The sequence below is a fragment of the Pelodiscus sinensis genome, chromosome 27 (assembly GCF_049634645.1).
Source record: "Pelodiscus sinensis isolate JC-2024 chromosome 27, ASM4963464v1, whole genome shotgun sequence".
Lineage (NCBI taxonomy): Eukaryota > Metazoa > Chordata > Testudines > Trionychidae > Pelodiscus > Pelodiscus sinensis.
In genome coordinates, this window is record NC_134737.1 from 11,804,810 (window position 1) to 11,828,252 (window position 23,443).

The window sequence follows — 23,443 nt, forward strand, 5'->3', positions numbered from 1 at the left end:
CATTGCTTCTTGTTCTATCACACGCAACACAGTCTTGGTAGACTGAGAAAACATGGAGTGACTAATGAATGTTATATTAATGTCTCTAGTAATACATCAAACTTATATTTAAGAGGAAAGAATATCTATTGGTTAATGTACAGGACTTCTATTTCCAGCTTTCCCACTGACCTGACCATTTTTCTGCTTCTTGCCTCAGTTCTCCTATCTCTAAAATGATAGTGATATACACTTCCTTTGAAAGACCTGCTTTGTGATCTAGGCCAAAAAGAGCTTTTTTGAGAGCTAGGTATTGTTACTAGCTGTGTGACCCTGGGCAAGCCACTTCACCTCTAAAAATTAGGTCAACAAATATCGCGAAGTGGTGGTATGAAACATGAGAATGTGATTGAAGGTGAAATATTACATGCAACCTTTGACCGAAAGGCATTTATCCTAATATTACAGATGGAGAAAGAGAGGTAAAAGCTATATAATGTAAGTGGCAGAGCTAGGAAAGGACCCTTGTGCCATTTTCTACTGTGAACTGCTAGGTACACTGAGGTGGGTAGACTTCATATATTTGTAGACCAAAGGTAAAATCTCAGCATTTCTGGGACCTGCAAAGAATTTCTGCAAATGATAAATGAGCAGTTCAGTCTGCAAAGCTTTAGGTTTTAAGGCTGTTCTGCGAGTTGCTATTTGCTCTCTACTTCACCTTTGTACCAAGAATGTAACATAGCTTGCTACTAGGCTTCTTAAGTTCCTTAATTTACATGATTTTCCGTTAGTCTTGACATCACACACTTCCAAGCTTCCTACATTTCCCTACCCCAAAACAAGTGTATGTACATTATAGATTCAGCCGCCTTGTCAGGAGGTGCTGACCCATTCGTAATGTGGAAAAGTGTATGAGTACATTGGACCAGTTAGTAATGTAGTCATCAATAAAGTTAATGTGAGTGTTAAATTTTGCTATCCCCATGATTAAATGACACCTTTTTCTGACCATATATAATACTGTCATTTGCTTTATGTGCAGAACCTTTCCTCGCTGGTATTTTTGGGTGCCTTAATCTTTTGGCTCATTCTTGGCTGTCTCACCATGCATTGTCAAAATCCCTTTTAAAGTCTTTTTTTGCTCATGCACCCCCTTCTCTTCCCTGTACTCCTCCTAATCTAATTACTTTACAGTCCTCAATTTTGCTTTTTTTCTACCCATTTGTTGCAGTGCCTGGACTAAGGATGTTAAGAACTGGGTAACTGGCCAGTCGCATAGTTGATGCAATTTGTATCGACGACTCGATTAGTCGATAAAGGGAGGTGATCTGTCCCGGCTGGTGCTTGGTCCAGGAGCTACCCCTGCTACAGCTCTACAGTTTAAATGTAGTAGAAGCTGGGTGTGCACACAGCCCAGCTTTTACTACATTTAAAATGCAGAGCTGTGGCGGAGTAGGTCCTAAACATGGCATGAGCCGGGACTAAGGAGTCCTGACTCACGCTGGGTCCCAGACTCCTGCGCCTCTGAATGTTAAATGTACTAAGAGGCTCTTAGTACATTTAACATGCAGAGGCACAGCGGCCCTGGACCTGGCATGAGCCTCTCCTGTTCCCCCCACCGGCTCTTGCTTCCTTCCACCTTGCTTGCCTCTGAGACAGAGGCAGCAGGGGAAGGGGGAAGTGAGTAGTCAATCTGACTACTTGTTTACATCCCTAGTCTGGACTAGGGATGTAAGCGAGTCGTCGACTACCTAATAAGCATATGCTTATCGGGTAGTTGAGTGACTCCTTGACTAGTCATTTTTCCACTTCGCTTGGGCAGCAAGCTGGAGGAGCAGGAGCCAGTGCTGGGGGAAACCGGCATAAAAGCCAGTTTCCCCCAGCACTATCTCCGCAGGGGGCAAGGGAAGGCAGAGGCATGGTGGGGGATCAGGTGCAAGCCGGGAGAGCAGATTCCCAGCTCATGCCCAGTTCCTTGCCGTGCCTCTGCCTTTTAAACGCTTTTAAAGCAGAGGCGCAGCTGACGGGGCAAGAGCTAGGACAGCTGATTCCCGGCTTATGCCTGGTCCCCCACTGCTCCTCTGCCTTTTAAATGTAGTAAGAGCCAGGTGGCTGTTGTTACATTTAAAAGGCAGAGTAGCAGAGTGGTTATCTCCCTGGGAGATCCCTGGGAATTATCCCTATTGCTGCTCTTCAGTTTCCCCCCTTATCAACTAAGCGAGTAGTTGAAGGAAATTCGACCAACTATTCAATTAGCTGATTAAACGAAATTGAACATCCCTAGCCTGGACTATGGCCTAATGGTGTGTGTGAGTGGTAGGTTTGGAATCAGGAAGATTTCTGGTTTCTGCTCCTGGTATTGTTACTGGTTTGTGGTGGTATTTTAGACTAGTCAGCCAGGCTCCAATCCTTCATGCTATTTGCTTCTTTGGGGCTCTGTCCAAGTGAATTTAGTAGCTTGCAGGATTGGGGTCTGAGTCACCATCTATTAAAAGTGGTTTCACAGGGATTGAGAAATGTAATGTGCCTTGAGCCTTCACAAGTTTAAAGATTATGCAGAAAAGCAACAACCTGCATTTCTAATATTGCTATTATAGTTTTCTTTGACATAAAATAACCAAACTCTTTATTCATGTGGGTCTCACTTTTCTAACTGAGAGTGTTTGAGAGAAGCTTTGCTATTGCGTTTGTATCTTCCCTTAATTTTCTGGTTTCAATTTTAATTTGAAATCACTCCTTGTTCCTTTTGCAGTCTGCTCAGTTTTGTGTGTGTGTGTGGGGGGAGGGGGGAATTTACAAAGAAGGGGAAAGTGAGACTGCAAAGTTAAATAAATCAAAGGGAGAGTTGTACTGTATCAAATTGCTCAGTAGCTGTTATTCAAAAGAAATGAAACACATGCACTTGTAATGGAATAATGATTATCACTTTCCAAAGCTCTTCAAAGGTGAGTTTTTATGTGAATGACGGGCACTGACCTTAGGATACATCTGAAAAAACTTGCATTTTTAACAACTTATGTTCCATTTCTAAAGAATGAATCTAAAATCAGGAATGTATTTTTCATCATCCTGTTTATTTTCTTGCGCTATTTTTAGCTTGTAGAAGGAAAATAGTTTTGTTGGTTTCACTTTATAGTTCTCCTTCATTAGCCCATGGCTGCTATGGTTAGGTTGCAAACACTGGCAGAATGTTTACCTTGAAATAAAGATCCTAGATTGTGAGCTTTCTGGAGCAGGGATTGTCTATATTTGTATACATCTAATCCCTGTTTGGGCTCCTTAGATGCACACACAACAAAATACTTTTTTATTTAGTAATTTATAATAATAATTAATAGAAACCTCTCTCTTGATCTTAGCCTTTATAAAACCTTCATTTTGGAAAACTCTATGTTTTGAGTTTAAAGAGTGATCCCTTCAGTGCTTTCCATTTCACTCATCTTGGATAATGAAACCAGATTAATCTAATTTGAATTAACTTCTAATAGTTAGTGTGATGGGGTGAGGTCACAGAAGACCCCTTTGGAGTGCTTTCCAGGGTGCTGACAAAGCCACGGACCTTCACCTACCTGCTCTCTGGGGCTTTTTGCTGCCTGGTCTTGCTGAGCCAGCTCCCTGGTCTCCCCCACCCAAGGCACAGAGCTGAGATCACTGCCCTCACTCCCCTGAGGACTAGTACAGACACTGAAACTCTTCAGGTCCAAGGAAAATGTAGTTTTGGGCCCAGCTTCCTGGGTTACCGAACCCCAAATAAATTATTTAGGTAAGCCCCCTTTAACAATGAAAGGAGGATTGCTCCCTCATTTAACAATTATTTACATTTGCTTGATATTAAATAAGTGATTTTTTTAAGTACAAGCAGTAGGATTTAAGGGGTGAAAATAGGCAGAGCAAAGTGAATTACAAATTTAAAGTGACAGAAAAGTCTTAGCTAATTCTAACACTAACATTTAGTACAAACTTATTACAAACTCACCCTAAAACTGTTTTTGTTCCAGCTAAGCCTTCAAACCAGGGAAGTTCCTTCACCCTGGGGTCTTTGGATCATCCTCTTGGGCGTGCCATACAAGACAAAGACACTGCTAAACTTCCATTGTTTTATACATTCTACTTTACATGGGAAATTACTTGGCCAGTTCATACCAGTTAAGGCAGTCACATGACTTCCTGGGACCAAACCCTTCTAAGACTTCAAGGACAAAACTGTCTATTTACATATGATGTTGAGGCATTCCAGCTTTGGAAACACCCTTGATGGCTTTATTTGCACATTGACAAAGCATTCAGCATTCCATACTCAATATATCTAACTTTACACGCAAGAATGATACACACACCAAAATAAGATACACAGACCAAGTGGATTGTGATATTAAGATTGATAGGTTACATGAGGCTGCTTGTCCCAAGCACCTTTGAGCAGGAGCGGCTTGAGGCGGGCTGCGGCAGCTGGCGCCCCAGGTGGAATGTGCGATTGGTGCTCCTGCCTGCAGGGCCATCAATGGACTGATGTCATCATTGGGCACCCTGGGTGCCCCGTGACGACATCAGCAGGTGCCCCGGGCAGTGGTAGCCGAGTCCGCCTATAGTCATGGTCTGCCCCTGCCTTTGAGTTATGCATAAGTGTCCATAAGTCCATTTCATAAAGCATGGGGGGGCGGTCCATCACAGTTAGCATTCATATAACTGACGTGAGTGCTTGATCTTATTGCTTCATGAGGGTGGTGGGATGGTATTATCTCTGTTTCACAAGTGGGAAAACTGAGGCACAGGGTAGTGAAGAGACTTCTTAAGATTTCACTCCCAATGTAAAAGAACCTGGGAATTAGAATGGATGAGAATTTGGATATGGGTCAGCAGTGTGCCTTTGTAGCCAAGAAGGGTAGCAGCATGTTGGAGTCCATTAGTAGGAGCATTGCCAGGAGATCTAGGGAAGTGATTATTCACTTTTATTCAGCACTAGTGAGGCCACATCTAGGCCTAATTCTGGGCTCCCATTACAGAAAGGATGTGAATGTGGATGCAATTGGAGAGGGTCTGACAGAGGGCAACAAAAATGATTAGGGATCTGGAGCACGTGAGTTATGAAGAGATGCTAAGGCAGGGGTGGCCAACCTGTGGCTCTGGAGCCATCTGTGGCTCTTCTGAAGTTAATATGCGGCTCCTTTTACAGGCAATGACTCTGGGGCTGCAGCTACAGCTGCCAACTTTCCAGTACTCAACTCTTGGCTCCACCTCCTCCTCCAAGCATATTGCACCCTCGCTCCTTCCCTCTCCCACAGAGCCTCCTGAGTGCCATGAACCAGCAGATTGCAGCGGACGAGAGGCACGGGGAAGGAAGAGGAGGCACTGATTGGTGGGGCAAAAGATACTGGAGATGGGAGAGGAGGCACCCGATGGGGACTACTAACAAATTACTATAGCTCTTTGGTAATGTACGCTGGTAAACTATGGCTCCTTCTCAGGCTTAGGTTGGCCGCACCTGTGCTAAGGGATATGGGCTTATTTAGTCTACAAAAGAAAAGAGTGTGTGTGGGGTGGGATTTGATAGCACCCTTCAACTACCTGAAGGGGGGTTTCAAAAAGGATGGAGAGATGCTGTTCTCAGTGGTAACAAATGAGAGAACAAGAAGTAATGGTCTCAAGTTGCAGTGGGGGAAGTCTTGGTTGGATATTGGGGGGGGGGAAAGAATTACGCTGGGAGGGTGGTGAGGTGGAATGGGTTGCCTAGGGAGGTGATGGAATCTCCCTTCCTAGGGGTTTGTAAGTCTTGGCTTGACAAAGCCCTGGCTGGGATGATTTAGTCAGTATGGAAAAACTTAAAAAACAACAAATAGTCTTCCAGCACGTTAGAGACTAACAACAAATGTGTGTCATTTATAGCATTAATCTATAAGCTTTTGCTAATTGGTGAATTGACTACACTTTTATATCCCTAGGGCACAACTCTCTTCTTCAGATGGAGTACCCAAAGAAATGGGTTGTGCCCACAAAAGCTCATGCTACCATATAGGTTTTTTTAGTCTCTAAGGTGTTGGAAGACTATTTGTTGTTAAAGTTTTTTCCAGTTACAGACTAACACGGCTACCTCTCCCCTTAGTAAGGGGGTGGACTCAATGTCCTCCTGAGGTCTCTTCTAATCCTATGATTCTATGACATAGTCTTCAGAGAAGTGTTTGTGTTGAATTTCATGGAGAAAATTTCTGCCCACTGTTAGGGCAGATCTATACTAGAAGTGCTACATCAGTGCAGCTGCACTGATGCAAATACATGGCCGCTGCGGTTCAAGTGAAGATACTTTGTTGATGGGAGAGAGCACTCCCATTGGCATAATTACTCCACTTTTGCAAAAGGCAGAAACAGTGTCAGCAGGAAACACTCCAGCTGATGCAGCTAGGTAAGTTGTGTTGCTCTGGGTAAGTTCTTTTTCACATTCCTGAGCAATGTACATTTGATTGACTTAAGCAGTAGAGTAGACATGCCCTTAGTTTTAACAAAGGCTTCTTAAAGCTTCGTTTTATTACACACTTAAAAACCATACATGAGTCATAGGGTGCTAGGTAATCTCTGCCCAATAAATAAAGGCCATGTGCCAAAGAAATCTCACTGTAATGGTATGAGTGGATGTGATACAAAATGGGAGTGTAGTCACATGTTAGGATAGATTTTAGGTGGTATCTTAAGGAGGCAGAGAGAGAGGCTGGCAAGCTTTACCTGTTTTAATTAGGAGGTTCAGTGTGGAAGACTAGGAGTCAGGAAAGGGTTAAAGGAGCTGTCAGCAGAGAATCTGGGATGGTCTCTTGGGAACAGGGTGGTGTGTGTCGGAGGAGAGGAGCACTGGCATAGGCTGGGCAGGAGTTGTGGAGAAGGTTCTCTTGTCTATGGAAGGCTGGCTGAGACAAGAGTATGAAAATCAGCACCATCTATTAGCTTCTCCTTGCTGTACATGTGATAACAAATGGTGCTATTTATTAAGTCACCAAGTAGCCTAGGCAGCTGGCTTCAGTGGTTACAGATGTGAGTGATATCAACACACAAATGCATATATTATGCTGTCACTTTTCTTGTCTCTGCTGAACCCACCATACTTGTGAGCAGACAAGGGATTGATTTTGACAAGGTCCCTTCTCTCCAGATCTCGTAGAAAGTGCCAAGGCACAGTTCTTTGCTGCTCAGGGACATTTCCATCTCACACACCTCACATTTGGTTATTTGGCTTATACAATCCCAGTCATTTAATTGAAATACTAGTATGGGTCTTGGTTTGGAGAGTTTTAATGGACCATGCCTTCTGAAAGGCAAATCTGTGATACGGAGTGAGTTAGAAAACCTGGAATTATGGGAACCCAGTGGGGTTGCCAGATGGTTTAACCAAAAATATCGAACACCCTTTCTCCCCTTTCCCCCCCCCCCCCAAAAAAAAACACCAGGGAAAAAATTCTGTTGGGGGGGGGGGGAGACCAAAGTTGTTGAGCAAAAAAAAAAAAAAAAAAGCCCCAAGAATTAAGAAAAAAGCCCAGCATGTCCCCTTGAAGCCTTTGACAAGCCCACCATCTTGTCTACCTGCTCTGGGCCAGATAACTCTCCTGCGGAACCAGGTAAGCACTCAGTATTTTCTCCTTCTGGCCAGGAAAAAAAAAATCAGAAAATACTGGATATTTTAGGTGTCCGGTATTTTCTGAATTTTTTACCAGACAGGAGGCGAAAGTACCGAACTGTCCAGGTCAATACTGGACACCTGGCAACCCTAGAACCTAGAGAGGAATGTGGTAATTTGATGACAGGAAGAAATGCATTTATTTTTAGGCTATGTCTACACTGCAGAACTGTTTCGGGATACCAGACATATCCCGACCTATCTATTCTGTATCTTTTGAGTGTGCCCGTTATTTCGAAATATCACGGGCTCACTATTTCAGTGTCCCAGTAAACCTCGTTCCATGAGGAGTGAGGGATATTTTGGACTAGCGATTTATTTCTAAATAAGTGCTGTGTAGGCAGTGCCAAATTTCAAAATCAGCTATTTCGAAATTGACTTGAAATAAGCTACGCCATTTGCGTAGCTCAAATGACGTAGCTTATTTCGAGCTATGGGATGCACCCTTAGGGTATGTCTAGACTGCATCCCTCTTCGGCAGAGGGATGCAGATTAGGCAAGTCGACATTGCAAATGAGGCAGGGATTTAAATATCCTGTGCCTAATTTGCATAAAAATGGCCGTCATATTTTGCCCGCTCCGCACTTTGTCGGCAAAAAGCGGCACTCTAGCGGGATCTGTGGCAAAAGAAAGCCTTTTTCGACAGATCCTGTAAACCTCCTTGCAAGAGGCATAAGCAATGTTGAAAAAGGCTTTCTTTCTCAACAGATCTATCTCTATACTGCCACTTTTTGCTGACAAAATGCCGAGCCGGCAAAACATGGTGGCCATTTTTATGCAAATTAGGCACAGGATATTTAAATTCCTGCCTCATTTGCAGTGTTGACTTGCCTAACCTGCATTCCTCTGCCGACAGAGGGATGCAGTCTAGACATACCCATAGGCTGTGTCTACATTGGCACCTCTTTCCGGAAAAGGGATGCTAATGTAGACTTTGGAATAGGCAAATCTGCGGGGGATTTAAATATCCCCCGCAGCATTTGCATTAACATGGCTGCCACTTTTTTCCGGCTTGGGGAAAAGCCAGAGAAAAGCGCCAGTCTAGACGTTATTCTCCGGAAAATAAAGCCTTTTCTGGAGGATTTCTTATTCCTGCTTTCAAGGTTTTTTTTTAGTAGTTTACATGATAGAGGTTGAAGCCTAATTATCATCATCATTGGTGACTGGTGCGCATAAAGATGTATAGTCAGTTTCACTGTTTTCTCTGCAAATTTTATCACCCTTATCCGTACATTTGGCAGTAAGGATAAGAAAAGGGGGAGAGTTTGACAGATTTGTGTCTTACATAGCCTGATAGTGGAGCTTTCTGTAATATGGGTCTGTTTTGTGTAAATCTTTTAGAAGTAGAGAAATTTTTCAAAATTTTGGCAAATAATTCTGAAAACCAATTATTGCATGTATGGCAACTGATACCAATAGCAGGTTAAATTTAAGATGGTATTGTAATACTTAGATACTATGTATTTCTCAAGCATGGGGTTTCCAAATTCTTGGATGGGATGGGCTATATTTTAATATTGACTCAAGGACACTCCCCTCCCATTCACAGTTGTACAGGCCATGCTCCCTACAATCCTCCTCTCAAAATTGGGTTGACTCACCTCCCATTTTGTTTACAATCACATAACATCCCTGTGGCAATTACAGCAATAGCATACATGGAAAAGCAATATCAGGAGCATTTTAGGAGAAATCAGGAGAAGTCAGCTTCATGTGATCAGTAAGCATTTCACAGACCTGTTTGGAAGACTCTTATATAGAACTCTCTACTTAGGGATTTCAAAGCATTTTCCCATCAATGATGAATGTATCCTCCTCACCCCATGAGGTAGATGTGTATTAATACTCCCTTTTCACACACAAGCAGTCAACCCAACGTGGCAACGGGTCTGTAAGAACTGGTAAATAAAACCCACATCTGCCTGCGTTCAGGTTTGGTTCTCTGTCTACTAGACCACGCTTAATCTCCAATAACAGACTTCGGGATTTTCAACTAGAGTCAGAGAGCAGTTTGGCCATGCAGAAGCCAAGAATCCCAACTGTCATTCATCCCCACATATTATCTATATATATGATACTATAAGGTAATTGAGCAAGGAGGCATTGCTTGCACAAGTCAGCATCTTGTTACATAGGGTTTCAGGCTTCAGAGGCCAAATAAAGTGCTTCAGAGGCCAAGATGGCAGTGATGTCAGAAAAACCGTTTTGCATGAAAAGGCTTATCATTCTCTAGAAAGCACTGAGAGAGGATAAGGCAATATATAAGACAGGAAAGTGGGATGTGGCCTCCATTCAGAAATTACCGGGGGAAATTCTTTAGCCTGTGTTAGGCAGGAAGTTAGAGTAGATGATTATAATGGTCCCTGCTGGCTTTATGATTGCTGAAATATGTGTAATGGGGAAAATCCTATGGTTGTACGTGTTTCATCAATACCTCCAGTTTCTTGGCTATATGCTGAACTCTGGAAATTACCATCTGCCCTCCTAAATTTCCTAGCATATGTAACTTTTTAACTTCTTGTTCTCATCTGTTATGTGTTGTTGCTATTTGCTCATAAGCAGCTGCTGCATCCCATTCCCTTGTGGCTACCTTTCTGTCATGATTGAAGTGACTATTGCATGTGGTGTTGGTAAAGTGCTTCAGGGTCCTTCAGATTAAGAAGTGTAATATAAATGCAAGCTGTTATTTATTCACCTTATAACCCTTTGAGAATCTTTTCCTTTGTTCATTCATTAAGTTAATGGAAATCCACAACTTTAGTTTAATGGATCACAGTTCTTGGAATGGTCTGAAAGTGGTCACTTATTTGACCCTTTGTAGTAATGGAATGTGCTCAGCAGAACAGCACCTTTGACAAGACTGAGCTAGATTTCAAATTGCACAGAGATGCAACTATGTTTTGCCCTTAGTCTACCCTGCAGATACTGAAATGCCTGATTACTTTTACTAGCTGTTTCCATATGGGCTTTTGCTACCTTACGCCATGCATCTGGACAGCAACTGATGAAAAGCAAGCAGGACTTCTGCTGCAAAGATTCAGTAGTGGGACTTGTACAGCCTTTCATCTCTACAAACCACTTGAAACCAAACCAATTCCGTAGTGATTGAAAGTCATTACCATGGTTTCATTACCATACAGTGCTCTATGTGAAATGAACTCAGGAGACTTGGTCCACCTATAAATTAATGGGTATCTCTGCCTCCAGATTAATCACCATTAACATTGTGTTCCCTTTTTTGATAGTTCCAGCAGAGAGGCTAATGACGGAATTGATCATAGAGGCTGAACTCCCTTCCCATTCCTACAAATGGCTCATCTTCAGTCTCCAGGGCTCCTAGTCTAACCACTCTTCCTAGCACTTAATATACTAGGTAAAATGTATTCGTCTCAGAAGAACCTGCCTTGCTCTCTGAGCTTGAAGATCTCTTTGCCACCAAAACATTTTCTCACCTCAGGCTCTTGGAGAATGCTTTAACGTTAATGAATTAAAATTCTGTATTTGGGCTTTAAATATCTCACTTTGTCTAGACTGCAGATTCATCCTGTATTGTCACACTAGTCTTCAAGATAATGCTTCACCCACAAGATAATGCAAGAGAGGCTGTCTCAGTTTCAGCACCTTGCATACCCTCTTTTAGTATTTCAGGAATTGACAGCTCCTCATTAAGAGGGGAACCACACACGGCCTGAACGAGTTGTTACAGCTATAGGGAAGTGTGTAAAACCACAAAGCTTCTAGCAGTTAAAATGTGATGATAAATCATGAGTGGAATGGAAGTTTCCCTTCTGCAAAAGCATCACATTACTGCTTTTTCAACATGCTGTGCTCCTGAACCAGCTAGTAAGCTGTCTTGTGGCCAAATGAAACAGAACATATATTTTACAATCAAAAGGAACATGGTCTGAGCAATAAACCTCTAAGTGGAAGCCAGCATCCTCCAACAGCCAGCATCAATCCCACAACAGAGAATCGAAGCAGAGATGCAAATGTTGGGAGTCTTGTTATATGATCCGGTCTCTAAAGGAGCAGAGGACTCCAGAATTGCTAACTTCTGTTGGAAAACCCCTTGTTTCCTATCCACTTGAGATGAAACCTCAAGATGGTCAGCAGTTCTGCATCTGCTGATTTTAATGCCATGACAAGCATGCAGGTCAATAGATGGTCCTTTGAAAATGCTAGTCTTATGTTGTTTACCTATCTGACAGATGGCAATAGTGCCTCTCTTCTTTACTGGGAGTTAAGGAGATGATGTCTGGTAAATCCAGCCAATAGTGATGCACTGCGTGGTCCTTGGAAAATCACTTCTGCTCTCTGCATCAGTCTCTCCCATGTATAATAGGGATAATACCTCATCTTAATGATGAGAGGATTAGTTCATGAACATTTGTATATTACTCTGAAAATGTGTCCAAATCTATATTCAGGTACAGGGTGAAAACAGTTCAAAGCAAGGGTCTCTTCAGTCCATTTCCTAAGAGGGGCCTCTTTAAAACATATACATCAACCCTCCCCTCCTCAATACTCCTGTCATTGATTCTTGCAATACCTAATCTGTACGAAGAGCTGCCAAGGGAATTGGTGAGCTGTGGACCTTAGTTTGAAAACTATTCATTTATAAACTTCAGTCTCTTAAGTTTCCACCAATACATGTAGGACTATGAAGGCAGAGCTTTTAGGAATATACTTTGGTAACTACTTCTTCTATTACAGTGTTTGGTGGCTTTTGGGTCCTGTTTTCTACCCAGGAAAACAGGATGGGGGAAGTGTGTGCACATGTGACAGGGCCTGCTTTCTTCTGCATAAAGTTATCTATAAAATCAGAAAGCTCAGCAATCTATCAAAAGAGCTGAATTGTATCTACAGCTTGGCTCTTGATCGTCTCAAACCATTTCCACTTTAATTACAAAGTTGTATAGAAGAATGATCACTCTCTCTGGCAAGTTAGAAGGACACTTTTTGTGAGTGCAAAAATCTGAATTATTCTATTGAGGAAGTAGTAACTCCTGGGTCCAGTTCCTAGCTCTGCCCCTGGCTTATGGGGTGGCCATACACAAGCCGCATAAAGTTCCCTGTATCCCAGCTTATTTCCCCCCAAATGACTAATATTACTTATCACATAGGGAATTGTAAAGTTGAGTACGTAACAAGCATTTGTATGATTGTATTAATACTTTGGCACTTAACACAAATTACCTCCTACATTATATGGGACAAAGTGTATGTTGTATATGAATACACATGCACAATAGTGCTTTACTAATAGTGACTAATTACTTACTGACCTCCTTATGTGGTAGGTACTATTCCCATTTTACAGAGAAAACAAAGGTGAAGAAAAGTCACAGAGCTAAGATGGAATTCAATGAGCCTGACTCCCATTCCCTGCTCTTGTAGTATTTCTTCTTGACTTGTTCTGCCCTCACCATTGTCATGAATCTAAATTACACAATAGCTTTTCATTTTTTGTGGATGGAAATAAATCCCCAGGGAAATCAGATTGCAAAATAGAGTTGCTCAAAATCTGATGGGCGGCATCTACCATAAAGGGGCAAAAAAGGTGTAAAATTTCTCAATTTGTGCCTTGTTTTCTAGTTGCCTGTGCTTGTGTGCTATTATTTGCTTGGGGTTTAGTCTTGGGGGAAAAACCCTGACAGTTTAACATGTATAGCATTACAGCTTCAGAACATGGAATAGTTGACATTTAATGACTCTTGAGCTTCCAGCTGATGGACTCAGAATAACAAGACAGCTCCTTAATAAGTGCATGTGTCATCCTGGCACAACTCCCTCTTTCTTCACATCAGTTTGTGGCCTGTTGCCGAAATCTCCTTTTGGTGAGGAAGGAGTTTGCTATGTGTTTGTACAGAGTTAAGGATGTTAAGGACTAGTCAGCTATGCAATAAGCATTAGCTTATTGGATAGTCTGTCAACTAGTGGATTCTCCCCTCCCCCTGCTGCCTCTATAAGATAGAGGCAGCAAAGTGGGAGGAAGGGGTACTTCAAAGCGACAGCACCATACAGCTGAGCTTGGATCAGTTGTGCAGTGCTGCCTCTTTGAAACTCCAAGGCGGCGTTTCAAAGGGGCAATTGCTCTACAGCTGATCTGCGTCTCAGCTGTGCAGCGCTGCTCCTTTAAAACACTGAGCCCGGGGTCAGCTGGGGATTCCCCAGCTGATCCTGGGCTCCCCGTGGCATTTCATCATCCCCAGCTGACCCAGGGTCCTGGGGAAATGCCGGGAGGAGCTTGGGATCAGCTGGAGAGTGCCCAGCTGACCCCGGCCTTCCCATTGAAACGTGGAGGCGTCGTTTCAAAGGGGCAGCTGCCACGCAGCTGATCCCCAGCTCAGCTGTGCAGCGCTGCCCCTTTGAAACTCTGCCTCCATGTTTCAATGGGGAGGCCAGGCTCAACTGAGCAGCACTCCCCAGCTGATCCCAACCTCCCTGCAGCATTTTCCCAGGACCTGGGGTTAGCGGTGGAGACCCTGGGTTCCAAGGAAGTGCCATGTGGAACCCAGGGTCAGCTGGGGAGTCCCCAACTGATCCCGGGTTCTGCTGAAATGCCATAGGGAACCGTAGTCAGCTAGAGAGTCCCCAGCCTACCTTGGGCTTCATGGCTTTGAAATGCACACTGGGCTACCCTGGGCTCCATGGCTTTGAAATGCACAAGAGCCCCCGCCGGGGACACTTGTACATTTCAAAGCAGACACCCATGTGCAACCTTGTGTCAGTGGGACTTCCCGCTGGCCCTGGGCTGTACACGGAGTGTACAAAATACCCAGCGGGGGCTCTTGCACATTTCAAAGGAGGCATGCGGAAGTGCCTATCGACTAGTTGAGTAGTCAATGGAAACTCCATTGACTGCTCGACTAGTCAATTAACTGCATTTTAACTTCCCTATATGGAGTATGCTTCATCAGGGGCCTTCATTAAGTTCTGGAGTCTATGGCCCTAGTTAGTTGCTCCTATCCAGGAGAAGAGACTGTCTAAAAGGGAATAAGTTAATGGATGTTATTGAGGAAGGGGTGGGAGAGAAACTGGGACAGTGCAATGTGACATGTTCATCTGTATAACGGTTCTATCTTTTCCCAGCTTGTTTGGAAATCATGGTTTTGTTTATAGGTTGAACTTTGAACTGGATTTTCAATTCCTTTTTATTTTAGTCATCGACTTGTAAGCCAACAGTCAGTGCAGAGAATAGCATTAATGATATTCCTGAAGCTCAGAGAACTAACAGCTAAATGAATTGGGGCAAGATACATGAACATTCCACAGTACAAATAAAGCTGAATAATTTGCATTGGTCAGTTTAGTGGCTAGGCTTTTATTTAAGTTAGATGAATGTGGTGCCCATGAAACAGGGAACTGAAAACCCTGATAATCTAGAGCCTACTCTGCTACAGGCAGGTATGGTGTTTAAAACATCCTTCACATAGATTTGTCAGTATACTGTAATCCTGCCCCACTGCAGTGCACCAGCTGATCCAGTGCTGAATGCTGAGTAGAAGCCAACAGCTGTGGCAAAAATTGTGTTGGATTTTTGCTGTGGATAAATTAGAGTGAGCCACCAGGTTTGTTGTACTGCGACCTCATAGACTTTAAGGTCAGAAGGGACCATTATGATCATCTAATCTGACCCCCTGCACAGTGCAGACCACAAAATCTCACCCACCCCTCCTGGAATAATCCTCTCACCTATATCTCAGATATTGAAGCCTTCAAATACCTTGAAGACCCCAAGATGCAGAGAATCCTCTAGCTGTGATCTGTACCCCATGCTACAGAGGAAGGCGAAAAACCTCCAGGGCCTCTGCCAATCTACCCTGGAGGAAAATTCCTTCCCGACCCCAAATATGGCAATCAGCTAAACCCTGAGCATGTGGGCAAGACTCACCAGCCAGACACCCAGAAAGTTCTCTATAGTAACTCCTATCATCCCTCCATTGACCTATTTCCCACTGATAATGAATGGTCAATTAGTTACCAAGATCCTGTTATCTCATCAAACCATCCCCTTCATAAACCCATCTAGTTTAATCTTGAAGCCAGATAGATCTTTTGCCCTCGCTACTTCCCTTGGAAGGCCGTTCCAGAACCTCACTCCTCTAATGGTTAGAAACCTTCGTCTAATCTCAAGTCTAAACTTCCTACTAGCCAGCTTATATCCATTTGTTCTTGTGTCCACATTGGTATTAAACTTAAATAATTCCTCTCCCTCCCTGGTATTTATCCCTCTAATATATTTAAAAAGTGCAATCATGTCCCCCCTCAGCCTTCTTTTGGTTGAAGTAAACAAGCCAAGCTCCTTGAGTCTCCTTTTATAAGACAGATTTTCCATTCCTCGGATCATCCTAGTGGCCCTTCTTTGTACCTGTTCCAGTTTGAATTCATCCTTCTTAAACATGGGAGACCAAAACTGCACACAGTATTCTAAATGGGGTCTCACCAATGCCTTGTATAATGGCACTAACACCTCCTTATCCCTACTGGAAATACCTCGCCTAATACATCCCAAGACCATATTAGCCTTTTTCACGGCCATGTCACAATGGCGGCTCATAGTCATTCTGTAATCAACCAGGACTCCGAGGTCCTTCTCCTCCTCCGTTACTTCCAACTGATGTGTCCCCAGTTTATAACTAAAATTCTTATTAATCCCTAAATGCATAACCTTACACTTCTCACTATTAAATTTCATCCTATTGCTATCACTCCAATTTACAAGATCATCCAGATCTTTCTGTATGATATCCCGATCCTTTTCTGAATTGGCAATAGCTCCTAAGTTTGTGTCATCCGCAAATTTTATTAGGACACTTCCACTTTTGGTGCCAAGATCAGCAATAAAAAGATTAAATAAAATTGGCCCCAAAACTGATCCCTGAGGAACTCCGCTAGTAATCTTCCTCCAACCTGACAGTTCACCTTTCAGTATGTCCCGCTGTAGTCTCCCCTTTAACCAGTTGCTTATCCACCTCTCAACTTTCGTATTAATCCCTATCTTTTCCAATTTAACCAATAATTCCCCATGTGGCACTGTATCAAATGCCTTACTAAAGTCGAGGTAGATTAGATCCACTGCATTTCCTTTATTTAAAATATCTGTTACTTTCTCAAAAAAGGAGATCAGGTTGGTTTGGCACGATCTACCTTTTGTAAAACCGTGTTGTAATTTGTCCCAATTGCCATTAGCTTCAATGTCTCTAACTACTTTCTCCTTCAAAATTTTTTCCAGGATCTTACATACTACAGATGTCAAACTAACAGGCCTATAGTTACCCGGGTCGCTTTTTTTCCCTTTCTTAAAAATCGGAACTATATTAGCAATTCTTCAGTCAAATGGTACAACCCCTGAGTTTAGAGATTTATTAAAAATTTTCGCTTGAAAGTTCATGTGCGAGTTCCTTTAATATTCTTGGATAAAGATTATCTGGGCCCCCCGATTTACTCCCATTAAGCTGTTCAAGTTTGGCTTTTACCTCGGATATGGTAATATCTACCTCCTTATCTTTAGTCCCATTTGTTAATTTACCATTATTCCTAAGCTCTTCATTAGCCTCATTAAAGACTGAAGCAAAGTATTTGTTCAAATATTGGGCCATTCCTAGATTATCCTTAACCTCTACTCCATCCTTAGTAATTAGCGGTCCTACTTCTTCTTTTTTTGTTTTTTTCCTATTTATATGGCTATAAAACCTTTTACTATTGGTTTTAATTCCCTTTGCAAGGTCCAACTCTACCTGACTTTTAGCCTTTCTCACTTTATCCCTACGTGCTCTAACCTCAATAAGGTAGCTTTCTTTACTGATCCCTCCCATTTTCCACTCCTCATATGCTTTCTGCTTTTTCTTAATCACCTCTCTGAGATGCTTGCTCATCCAGCTTGGTCTAACACACCTGCCTATAAATTTTTTCCCTTTTTCTAGGGATACAGGCTTCTGACAGCTTCTGCAACTTTAACTTAAAATAATTCCAGTCCTCCTCCACTTTAAGATCCATAATTTCTTTAGTCCAATCAACTTCCCTAACTAATTTCCTTAATTTACTAAAGTTAGCCCTCATCAATTTGGAAAGTTTTACCAGTTACACTGGTAGAATTATATTAGTGTGACATCACCACTATAATTCCCTGGGTTGACTCTTCAGTTCCTGTTTGAGGTTTCCCACCAGATTAATCCCTTCCAAAGAGCATAAATAAACAAACCAACAAATGGCATTCTTAAATCAGAAAAAGTATGCCCACCCAGGGACTCTTAGCAGTATAACTGCAATGATTCAAATTCACCCCATATCTTAGGCTGTTATAATTTTTCTATGTACACAAGTCACTAATCTGATGTGTAGGCAGTTGAAAAGGTATTGTGTTTACTCACTGCATCATTAGTTCCTTGCTCTGACCTAAGTGCCAGAACAATCTGTCTAGTGTCACCATAGAAATCATAAAAATGGAGGACTTGAAGGGACCTTAATAGGTCATCTAATCAGTTCAGTCCCAGACACTAAGGCAGGACTGAGTATTATGTCTCTTGGGCATTCCAAGAACTTGTTGGGTAATGTGTGCTCCACTCTATTATTTTTCCATCAGCTATCTAGGTACTTAGTATCCCACCATCACCAGGATAATTTTTGCTTTGGATAATGTTAATTGTTTTAAAAAAAATCTGTGTACTCTTTAAAACCAAGGTTCTGAAACGCAAACTTTCTTTTATTTCTGAAAGTAAAAAAGAGAGTGAAGTATCTAAGTGCAAAGTCGCTTTGGAACTTTTATGGACATTAGCTCCAGTGGGGAGAATGATGCTCTAGGAGTGTTAATCATGGCAGAATCCCAGTCTAACTGGAGATTGCATCATGAACAACTGTAGAGATTTTCTAGCCTTCCAGATCTGTAGGCAAGATACCCAACTCCCATCAGATGGGATATGGATAAGAGGTGACACTTCTTGAAAGCATTACATGCTTTCCAAATTAAATGCTAAACATAATTTCTTATTCTTGGAGAGTAGCATGTACTAAGCACAGTAGTGGCAGCTAAAAGCTTGTGGATCATTTCCCTAGCAGACACTTACTCCATGTATAACCTTAAAGTCACATAACCTTTTTCTTGTTTTTGGGCTAATATTACTAGCCTACCTGTCTGGCCTGCTGTGGATTAGTAAAGGAGTTGTATATGAATAATGCTGCAGAAGTGATAAATATTAATAACTTTGTGCTTTCAATTTTCCAAAGAACCAATTGGTCTGATACTAATTGGTTTCATTTAGTTCTATACAGATTGATTAATTAGGTTAATGTGCTACTAACTAAAGTAATGTAAGTTTTAATTTAGATATCCAATACTAATTAAACATCTCTTTTTCTTGTGCTCAGCCTGAAACTTCTAAATCTTGCAATGAGTGATATAATGTCTTGTTAGTGAACAGGTTTCTGCAGGGTTGTGCTGAAACGTTAAATGGTTTATCTCCACTAAATTGTGGTGTGCGTTCTTCCTCCTGTGTAATGCAGTGTCTATCAAAGTACTGCTTTTCCCTTCTTCAAAAACATTTTGGCCTCCGACCCAGTTTTATTTCCTTCCAAAACTAAGTTTAGTTCCCTGCTCAGATACTCCTCCAAATTCATTGTATTTATTATAGAAGAAGCTTCCACTGTTCGGGGGCATCTGGCATTGACCACTGTCTGCAGACAGGATACTGGGCTAGATGGGCTTTGGTCTGACCCAGTATGGCCATTCTTATGTTTTCCGGGGAAGACTGTCTGTTTCATAATTATCGATCTTTTCTTCTACCAGCAATGGGCCTTCTTGCCAAGCGAATGTGGTTCTTGGCTTTAGAGATAATGAGATTTAATATGAGGGAAATGAAAGATCTCTAAAAGATGTGAGAATGAAATCTTCCCAGAGAAGTATGGAAACCCCATTGTGAGACCAAACATGATTAGACAAGACACTGGGGAATATGCTGTGTAGAGTACAATCCCGCATTAGCCAGGGCATGACTAGATATGACTGAATTGGTTTCCTCCATTTCTAATGTAGTACTACTCTCTCTGTTTTGTCTGTTGATATAAGTGTTTAAATATTGTGTTTGTGTTTCAATTAAGAAAAGAATTGGGGTTGCCAGGTGTCTGGTTTTGAACTGGACAGTCCAGTATTTGAGTTTTCTGTTCGGGAAATAATTTGAGAAAATATAAATAAGAAAATAGAAATGTCCGGTATTTTCTAAATAATGTGTAATGTAGAATGTGATGTAATGTCAAGTGTGTCCGGCAGTTTTGTCGAAACCATCTGGCAACCCTAAAAGAAACTCTTGGTCCCTTTCCATAAGTTCACCACTGTTACAAGAAAATCCTTTTTTTCTGTACCATTTAACAACAAAAGCAGCTTCCCTACAACCCTCAGTCTCTCCACATCTTTTCATATCTCAGCAGAAAATTTATCCTGTTCCTTCTATTATTCACCCTTTTATATCTTCACCATCTGCTACTCTGTATCAGTAGCAGTGTTGTGAGTAATAATTATATACATCTGTTAATATATTACCCTAGCCTGTAGCTGTCTAAATTAAAATAACGGGCATCTGTCAGTGTTACTGCACACATTTACCCATAGTTACAAATTTATTAATAGAAACAGATCTATTAAGACATAGATGCTAATTATATACAGTAAGATAAAATTACAGAAGAGCAGTTGGAGAAGAAATTGAGATATGAGGAGACTTGAGAGACAGTGTATTTCAGATGGCTGGACCTGCAAAGGAGAATGGTCTTGGACCAACAGTGGCAGGGTAATGAATGAGAAGGGATCAAGAGCTGATGAGCAGAGGGAGATCAGAATGGGGGCGATCATAATTATGGTTTAATATTAAGACATCCTGTTCTGAGACTTTTTATCTAATCCTTCCCACCTTCAAGAGAAATATTTGCTCAGTTACAGACAGTGCTTTACCTGCCAGACAGTCAGAAGTATGGACATTGATTTCTAAATGTATTATTGGTATAGTCTGGCTTCTGGCCAGCAACTATCTTTGACTTAATTCTCTCTTGCAATAAGTAGGTTTGTGATATCAAGATGTACGGGGAGATGAATTGGATACAAGGTCTCTGAGTAATGAAATCTTCCTATGATATCCTTTTAAAGTTAATGATGGAAGAGCTAGATTTATGCTCCTTTTTTTTCCAGCCAAAAAACAGACAAAAGACTCTTTAAAGAAATAAAAGCTAAAGCATCAGGAGTTCAGAAACCACCCAAGAAGACTTTTTTCCCCTAAGAATTGTGCTGTTGCAGCCCAAAACCACTGTAGCTTAAACAGGATTTTAAACCATATTTATAGGCTGTGTTTTATCTGCTACCATATCCCACTAGTTTATCTTTAACAACAGCTGTTCCAACAGGCCTCTTTCCTCCTCCACTTAAGGGCGTGGCATTGAGGTGTGGGAAAATAAGATATAACATATGGCATCCAGTTCTGGGCACATGACTACCAAAGTCATGCTGCTGTTTCAGCAAAAATTCAACGTGTGAAAATGCTAACAAAGGAGAGAGATTATTTAGGGTGGTCTGCAGGAGTATAATTAGAAGTAATGGGATGAAAGAGAAAATTTGCCAACAGTGGTGTGTATGTTCATTCTCACAAAGTCTGTGTTGGAAGCCGCAGTTACTTGAAAAACCTGGATCAGACAAAGCACTGGAAAATATATTTTATAGTAAAGCTCTGCATAGGTTACTGGGGCATGGACATGACTGGGCATCAATCTACTATGATCCCATGTCTCCTCTTTGTAATTGCCATGGCTAAGAATACAGTCAGAGTCTTTAGCCATTTTGAAATTTTCTGTGGATACTGGTGACTCTGGTAGTTAGTTTAGCCATTACCCCACAAATCAAATTTGCACTTGTCTTGATAAGGTGATATTTGAGAGGATGAAATAGTGTCAGCCGCTGACAGAGCATATATGTTTGAATTATTCTTGCTGATATTGTTCCTGGCAGATCTAAGAAGAGTGGTGTTCTTTAAATGTACTGGCTAATAGTGCATGCCCTCTATTAAGGATCTTTGGAAAAAGAAATGGAACTAGTCCATTCAGACAATTTTCTTAGCAGCCACAAACTCTTTCCATTCACTTTTGTCCAAGCCAACAATGCATTCTGCCAAAAGTTTTACCGCCATTCAGTATGAATGGAGAGTCTGCCAGCAAACTTTGCTTAAAATCTCCAGCCCACATTCAATGGACTTACCTTCCACTGATATTGATCAAAGCATTTACTTAGAAGCTGCTAGGAAAACTGGACTTCTTTCTGAATTCCCAGCAGCTGTGCTGCCACACTATCTCTGCCTCTTTTATGAACCTATTCCCAAATATACATACTGTCTTCTCCCTGAATATTTTGAATTTGAAGATTTCATCAGAGGATCTTAAAGCCTTAGCAAACGGTTTAACCTTGTGACAGTCATATGAGGTAGGTGTAGTAATTTTGTTTTACCAAATTCATGCCCATTAAAAAAGAACCATGAAATTTGTTCTCCCCCAGTGACATCTGGTCTCTTGTGTGCATTTACAGAGAGTTTGGGCGGGGAGGGAAAGGGAGCACAAGGTTACTTTAGGAGGATTGCAGCAGTGCCATCTGCACTGTTACTTCTGTGCTACCTTTGTAGCTGGGCAGTCGGAGAGTGGTGGCTGTGGGCAGGGCATACAGCTCTGCAGTCAGTAGCACAAAAGTAAGGGCACCATACCACACCATCCTTACTGCTGTGATGGTGCTGCTGGTAGCAGCTCTGCCTTCAGAGCTGGGCTCTAGACCAGCAACCACCACTTTGTATCTACCCTCGTCAGAAGGCAGTGCCACTACCAGTACTAGTGCATCATTAAGGATAGCAGTGCTGCCACCTCCCCTCAAAAAGTGTGTGACTCCGTCCCTACAACTCCCTTTTTGGGTTAATACCCTGACAGTTACAACACTGACAAATTTCAGATTTAAATAGCTGAAATAGTGAAATTTACTATTTTTAAAATCAAATGACCATGAAATTGATCAAAATAAACTGTGAATTTGGTAGGACTCTAGTTCTGGGTAAACTAATTCATAGAGAACTGATTTGTCCAGTTGTGATGCTGATGATAGAACACGGGAGTTGTGACTGGAAATTGCCTGCTCTGCTGGATCACACAGTTATATTTTAGTTTGTTACTGTAGCATAATCTTATGTTACTTAAGCAGAGTCTGAGATCTTTCCATTCACTGGCAACAGGCACAATATTTGAAACTGTGTTTTTGCATGAGGAATCCTCCGGTGTCCTCAGCTGCAGCAACGTGAAGATTGACTTTGATTCCTTCTGCCCAACTCACTCTGCTTTCTGTCCACACTGATGTTAGGTCTCTCACTTGCTGTTAGAACAGTTGACAGATTAATCTTGCATTGAGCTATGGAACTGGCCACTTTGTATGGGGATATTTCAGGCTCTCCAGTCCTTCTGATGTCAGATAAAGAGCTATCTCCAGCTACTAAAGTTCTAGGGATCAACTTAGTGGGAGATGCTTGCTACCCTCTACCTTGGAAACCAATGTGATGCACTTGGTCTCATTTAGGGTTGACAGAGGGTTTCAACAAAAATACTGGACATACTTGACATTACATCACAATCTACGTTACATCTTATTGAGAAAATATAAATATCTGGTATTTTATAAAATACTGGACATTTATATGTTCTCATTTATATTTTCTCAATTTGTTCCCAAACAGAAAGCTCAAATACTGGACTGTCCAGTTAAAAACTGGACACCTGGCAACCCTAATCTCATTTGATACA

General features: G+C 41.8%; 1 protein-coding gene across 3 annotated transcripts in view; it reads left to right on the forward strand.

The window, feature by feature from the left end:
- Window positions 1-23,443, forward strand: part of BLTP3A (bridge-like lipid transfer protein family member 3A) — a 67,322-nt gene that overhangs the window by 1,920 nt on the left and 41,959 nt on the right. The window contains exon 1 of one of the 3 annotated variants that reach the window (XM_075910455.1): window positions 5,104-5,409. The exons of the other annotated variants lie outside the window; for them this stretch is intronic. The gene's annotated coding sequence lies outside the window, so the exon portion shown is untranslated. Of the gene's footprint in view, window positions 1-5,103; window positions 5,410-23,443 lie in introns of those variants that run through there. 3 annotated transcript variants of the gene reach the window in all.